The following is a 7,123-nucleotide window of genomic DNA, read 5'->3' as shown; positions in this document are numbered from 1 at the left end:
TGGAGGAGAGAAAAGGGACTTAAAAGAAAGCGAGCCATAACTTCCTGGAGTAGAATGTTGATTCTGATCCTAAAGATATTTTACCTGGCTCCCTTTGTTTCTGCTGCTTAGGGTACTTGCAGCAAAGTGCCTATGCTGTCCTCTCTATGCCATGTAGCTAGTGAGTGTACAGTGCCCTTACCTCTGCTCGCCACTGTGCTCTAACTTGCCAAGAGAAGGAGATAAAAAAAATATGCTGGAGATTCAAAGGGAACTTAATAGTGGAGCCATCTCAGACTGCAATAGCAGTGTGTCAGCATCTTGCCGTTGCATTCCTGGATTGGGTGCTGGGGGGGWAGACGTTGCCATACAGAGGCTTTGCTTTGAGGCTTGAGCAGACTTGATTGTTAAAGCTGCTGCTTGAAAGAAGAGGTGAGGTTCCCATGTTTATGCACCGAGACAGCTGAGCTCTTCCTCTGTATAAGCCAGACCTCACCCTCCACCTGAGCTGGTACCTGAGGAACAGTGACAAAACCACACTGCCACAGGGACTGCTTCACTATGCAATAAGTTATTATTCACCTAAACTGTACAGTTCTCCTTACCTGACAGAAATCAGGAGCTGTGCAGACAGAATAGTTTGTTTATTTTTTGGGTGCTGGAAATCCTTCAGGCCTAGGATGGCAACAAGCATCAGCAGAGGCAAATGACAATTGATATCAAGCATGGGTAGGGTCACCGACAAGAAGGCTAGGTTTAGAATGAATGTCAATGTTTAGAATGGCAAAGCAAGTTTATGCAGACTGCTTGGTGTTCAATCCTACAAATCCTGAGCTTGCAGGATGAGCAACACCATGCCTTGCTTGACTGCTTACCCCAGGATCAACCTTAAAACGTTTGTCTCCATTTTAGCTTTGTGGCCTTGAAGAACAGGCTAATAAACCGAACTTGTCAGTCTTTGCTGTGCCAAACTCTGACCTTTAATCATTACTCAAACCCAAACTCTCATGCTAGCTGTTATAGAGACACACCTATACAAACTGAAATTAACTTTTTAAGTTGGTAGAGCACCTGGTGCCAGCACTCATGAGTGAGTAAACCTGTGGCTCTCTGTTCTTCTGAAAGCTGCTCCTCTAGATAGATGCCCACTGAATACCCCTGCCCTCCTCCTCCACCCTTCAGACCCGACATGAGTATTACTCATAAACATTTCTGTGCTGGTAGCAGTAGACCATACATTGCATCCCTCTGTTTTACAATATACAATACTAAACCAAAGTCTTCGTGCTCTGCTCACTCATTCAAAATACTACAAAAATGTATATAAACCTCTAGAGCTGGTCAGAAACCTGTAAGTAAGGAAACTTAACCAAAGCATAAACCTCCGAACGAGGAAGAATCCTGTATGTACCCAACTACTCTGAACCGTGACTTTCAGGAATTATAGAAATTTTATCCAACAGACAAGTGAACAGTTCATTTTGTTCATTTGTTTACATAATTTCTCATATTAATTTCTAACACAGAGAGAAAAATATTCTAGCACTTTCTGCTACACTGGAATTTTGTATACAGCTTCATTTTGGAGTTATTCAATACAATTTTTTCCCTGTATTAGTTTTTGCACAGGATTCCTCCTGCTTGTTTTCTGCTTACACAAACTGTAATCCTTAAAGCAAACTTTTCTGGAAAGCAGTAGGTTTGGTCTTGAAGTCATAAATAGAAATTTGAGATCAGAAACCACAGTGCTGGATTTAGTTTGGAAGAAAATCCAAACCCAAAACCCTAAGCAAAGTTACGAGGTACAGAAGAGGATATCAGGATAGATTTATCTGTACAAAATGGGACTGAAGATTTTCTGATGTTTAGTACTGTCCTAACTTGGAAGGTATGTGCTGATAGTTGGTGCACCAATACCATCTTTAAATGAACTTTTAATTACTAACAGAAAGTTCAGTTCAGGTAATTTTGGGGACTTGGTGCTGAACACTTACCCCAGTGTTCCTACTGTTTTTTCATTAACGCTTACTGAAGTTTTGCTTGCGTAAAGAGGATGTGACTGTGTCCATTGTGTACTCCAGCAGAGGAATAATGAGAAAAAAGGTTTTTTTTTTTTTTTTTTAAGAAAGAACAGAACTAAGAAGCCAGTGGAATAGAGCTCAGTGAGAAACAAGGAGGTTCAAGGATCCTTTTATAATGGAGAGAAAACTTTTAGAAGAAACAAGATTAACTAGTTTAAAAATCAATTTCTCTAATATATTATAAGAAATGTGATCTAAGCCTAATTTTAACTAAAGATTTGTTAAGCACTTGTCAAGCAAATATGGATTTTTACAAGCATTCTGTTTCAACTCTTTGTTCAAATGAATTAGCAACAGTAATTGAAACACAGCATGATTTTCTCAGGTATTTGTAATTCTGGTTGCTCTTCCCAACTTTTGGTTCTCTCTGGCTTTGATTATAGACTTGTCAGACATATTAGCTCTTCAGTTCTCTCCAATTGCTTCTCTCATCTTTTAGCCTATATAGTAATGGAGATCTCATTGGACATGCATTTATCAATAAAATAAGAAACCTTAAAAAAAACATAAGTGGTTTTCATGAGATTCCTATTTGATGTTGATGAAAAATTTCAGATTGATTCCACAAGAAGCCAATCCATAGAAGGCCAATGCTAAGCACTTTCATTGGCATCAAGAGATGTATTTTTCAGGAAAAATGTCTAAAATAATAGGCAGTATAAACACTGGATGAATATGGGTGTGATTTACATACAGAGAGGGACTGAATAGAATTGTAGAGGAATGCTTTCAAAGTGAGATCCAGGAAGCGTTAATGGCAAAGGAAAGAGCTGAAGCCCTCTTGGATTGCCATTAATTTCACACCATGACACCGTGTTCCCATGAGTTTGACAGCTGAAGTCATGGTACTAGTAAATGCTGTGAGATTCTTGCTGTTAATGATTGGCCCAGGATTTCATCCATTCTGTAATTACACTTCATTTATCTTTTTTTATCGCTGAAAGATTAAAATTACCAAAATTCCCTTCCAAACAAATATGTAGAGAAAAGAGAGAGAAGTGATCCATCTGTAACTTTAGGCTAATTGTTTCATTATTCTGTTTTCCTTTTTTTGTCTGGTTTAGCTTGTTTAGAAAGAGGTGTTTAAAGATACAGAGTCTAGGCACAAACAGTGATGTTAAGTCATATAATAGTTGAATTAGTATAAAGCTCTTTCACAGTGCGTTGCCTGATCCAAAAATGTAAAAATAAAAGCCTGTACATATTGATGCTTGTGTTTGATAAGTAAAGAAGCACCCAAAATCCTTATTAAGAGACATCATATAGGTGATCATACAGAGTTCTGCATATCACACATGCATACATATATGGAGTTGTTGGTCAGGAAAAGTGAGAATGTAAAGGTATGCAGACATTTTTATATTTAGAGCATGAAATAGGGGGTTATGTTGACTATTATATTTCAGAGGACATCTTAAAGCATTTTTATATTACCTGCTGCTAGTATTGTTCAACTGTTTTTATTGGCAGTCCAGAAAAACGCAATGTTATTTCTGGAGGAGGGATAGTAGGAAACTTCAGAAATTTCAGAAGTGTTTTTTTCAGGTCAGATGAAATTGTTTGTTCTGCAGCCTCCTTTGGGAAGGACTGGTGAAGTCACTCAGGAGTAAAACATTTAACCTAAAACCTTTTTGCAAGCTCTTCTTTGTACATACTGAGAAAATAAGTGACTACTCTATTTTATACATGAACAAAAACAGTCATATATAAGTTAAATGGCTGAATTTGTACAGTGAGCTAGTAATGAAACTAGATGTCTAATACATTGATGTATGATGATAATTGTTTTTCTATCTACATACCATTGCTATRATTAAAGTAGGAGCACCCCACGATCCTTCTAGTATCTTTCCTTAGGAAACGCCTGAGAAATCAACAGTGTGATCATGTCCACTTTGGAAAGATCACAGAAAGCCTAGAAGAGTGGCCTGTGATCACTTAGATCTGTAGCATACTGAGAAACCAAACCAGGTGCTTACCTATCTCAGAATATCACACTAGTCACTACACATCTTTTTTCTTCCCTGGTTCCTATTCTGCCTCCTGTATATACATTTTTTAAAGTCTGYATTATGCATGCTGTTGAACAAGGATTGCTTTTTTTCTCTGGTGGCACAATGTCAGTTGTAACAMGGCCCTAATGCCAGTCTGTCCAAGCTTTAGGCACCGTCTCAACCAAAATAAGTAATAAAATGCAATTTCTCAATGTGTATAATAATATTTTTCTTTAAATTTTTTTGAATTTTGCTTTCCCAGGCCAGTTTGATTAAAATGACCTTAATATTTACTTTTTTCTTTCATTGGAGCCAGCTAAGAACTATGATTAAGTATCATGAAATGATAAATGGTTCCTAAGTGAGGATCAGCAAGAGCAGTCCAGCCTGCCTCCATCTCAGAGGGCACAGAAATCTGGTTTTCTCTGTCATCGGTGACTTAGAAGAACATGAGGAAATTGAAGCCAGAATTCTGGTCTGGCAAACAGAGTCTAGACAGCTCTCATGTATCAATAGAAAGATAAGTATTAAAGAAATATTATTCAGCCTAAAACAAGATCCAGCTGCAGCTGTTGAAGGTGGTGGTTTTATTCAGAGGCTAGTGTAGAAGAGATGTGAAGTGAGCAGTATGCAGCGGAAGATGTATGATTCATTTCACGATGAACCCCAARTGCCAGGTATTTTATTACCTTACACAGGGAGTTACTTCCAGAGGTAGTAAATTTTTCATTTAAGCTTCCTTTGCTGGCTGTTATCCCTTTGATTTCTTCCTTTAATTAAATCATACAAAATTTCTAACTGTTTTTCCTTTGTTCTGTTTAACCACTCGCAATCCTTTAACGGTGATGGGCAGAGGAAAAATAAATACATGACAAATATACCTTGGCAGCAAAGCCGACTACAGTAAATCCTGTGACTGAAATACCAAGTTTTACTCTGAAGAATATTTATTGCATTTAGCCACCCCAGAAGACAGCTATGAAAACTCTGATCTCCCCCAGAATCCCAGACTGGATGCAGTAATATGATAGGAGATAGATACAGTGTTCAGGAATGGATTTTCTTCTGTGTGTTGAATCTCTGGTTAGTAACCTTTCTGGCAGCTTATACAGTTTGAATGTGTCAGTATTTTGGTAATTATAGGCTCTAGGTATACATTCTGTCTCACGCTCTATCTAGTGTAGGTGTCTATTAATAAAGCTGGTTTGTGTTCAGTATTCTTATTGTTTCTCCTTCAGTAATGCAGTGTTCAAGTAGTGCCTCTGTTCTTACTCAAAGCAAGTTACTGTGACTTTAACAGGCACAAGGAAAAAGAAGGTTAATGGTTAACCTCAGAGCAATAAATAGAACACACTGATAATTAGTTAATGCATAATTTGTTTTTAAAATGACAATTATGTATTTGATTTTGAATATAGTAGGTAACTGACTTAAGCGCTTATCTGATTAAATATCACTGGTCAGTACCATATATTACCTGTGAAATGAAATGTCTATGAGCATACAGAATGTATAAAATTCTGAATTTTGCCTTTTGAATGAATATGGAGGAGCTTTGACATTTGTTTTCACAGAGAGCAGTTAATTTAGAGTCTAGGTTTTAATCAATTGATGAACTTTAATGTTCTCATCAGTTGTTTGCAAGCAATTGGAGGCATTTTGAATATATGTTTTAAATTTTAGATCTGTTCCTGGGTAAATGATTTCCTGAATCACTGATTTACTAGATGGGGTGTTTTAAGATTTGTATTTATAGAGATTTTGTTTAGACTTTCCATGAGTAAGGAAAATGAAATCACCGTAGGATCTTTAATGAAAAACAGAGCATACTTTTTATAATTGGTTCAAAAAGCTTTGTTTTTACATTCCCAAATTATCTTTTGTCTGATACGCTGGGAACCTAGAATCCCTAAGACTAATCACTTTAAAGAGATGGAGGCAGGACACTAACACATAGACCAGTCCAACTTTTGAGTAGTCTGTCACTGCAAAACAAGGAAGCCCACCACTGAAAAGCACTGTACCGATACATCATCAATGACTGACTCCTTGACTTCAGTTCCTGCTTTTTTATGAGTTTCCAAAAAACTGAAGAATCTGACTATTATTGTGCCAAATACCTGGCATTACTTTTTATATATTCCTTAATTTTAAAGAATCAAACTGTTTTTGTTTTTAGGATAAACACTGAAAATCCATGCAAAGAGAGTGGCAAGAAAGATTCTTAAGTTTAAGCAACCCAGCATATTGTCACAGGTATTTATCATAAACTGATCTCTGTATGTTCCTTTAAAAACAGTAATTATCTGGCAAACAAAATCAGTCAAAGCTCTGTTTTGATTAAAAACTGTATTGATGGTGTCTTTATGGCAATATTTCTGATTAGAGGTGCGTCAAGTGCAAAGAGTCATCCTCCACATGAGAACAGGATTCTAACAAGTATAACTAGTAATCAGCTTGTGGTAAGAAGAGTAGCTAATTTTGTTTTGATACAAATGGTTAACCAATTCTAAGCTACAGCTTTTTTTGTGTTTGTTAAAATGTTGTGCTTGTGGTTTCTAAAGAAGTAATAGAGTAAGCTCTGTACAGCTCTTTTTTGCAGTCAGGGCATGCAGCAAAGGCAAAGCGGAGCAGAATTGCATGTTGATCTCTTAGTGAGACTAGGAACATAATGCTTATTAAGAGTCTTTGTCTAGGATTTGTCTAGATCATTTATTAGAAATCTATCTAGGAATTTGCAACAGATTGTATGCTGAGTGATTTTGTGAGATTTCTCAAGGCAAGTAACAATGCTCTACAAGAAGCTCGTTAGAAAACTTATTGTCATAATTGTTAGAACCCTTTCTCAGCGATGGTGGGTTTGGGGGTTTCTTTTGGAAGTCAATGTGTCTGACACTAAGGACTTCTGTATAATAGATGCTTTGATTTATGAATAGATTGGATAGAGTTTTGCTTTTAAAGCTGATATAGAAATTACATAATATAGAATATGCATAATACAGTACAGAATATACAAATATACATAATATAGAAATTACATAAATAAAAAAGCAAGGATTAGCCTGATGA

At 36.6% G+C, this 7,123-nt stretch overlaps 1 long non-coding RNA gene across 4 annotated transcripts in view; it reads left to right on the top strand.

Moving 5' to 3' along the window:
• The first annotated feature begins 6,263 nt into the window (after positions 1-6,263).
• The window catches only part of LOC112962524, a 104,255-nt gene continuing 103,395 nt past the window's right edge, over positions 6,264-7,123 (top strand). For all 4 annotated transcript variants that reach the window (XR_003252337.1, XR_003252335.1, XR_003252336.1 and 1 more), the window contains exon 1: positions 6,264-6,310. This is a non-coding gene — a long non-coding RNA (uncharacterized LOC112962524). The remainder of the gene's footprint in view (positions 6,311-7,123) is intronic.

This window comes from Apteryx rowi, unplaced genomic scaffold (assembly GCF_003343035.1).
Source record: "Apteryx rowi isolate R43461 unplaced genomic scaffold, aptRow1 scaffold_15, whole genome shotgun sequence".
Lineage (NCBI taxonomy): Eukaryota > Metazoa > Chordata > Aves > Apterygiformes > Apterygidae > Apteryx > Apteryx rowi.
Note: the sequence above shows the minus strand (reverse complement) of the source record. Positions and strands in the feature narration are given on the sequence as shown.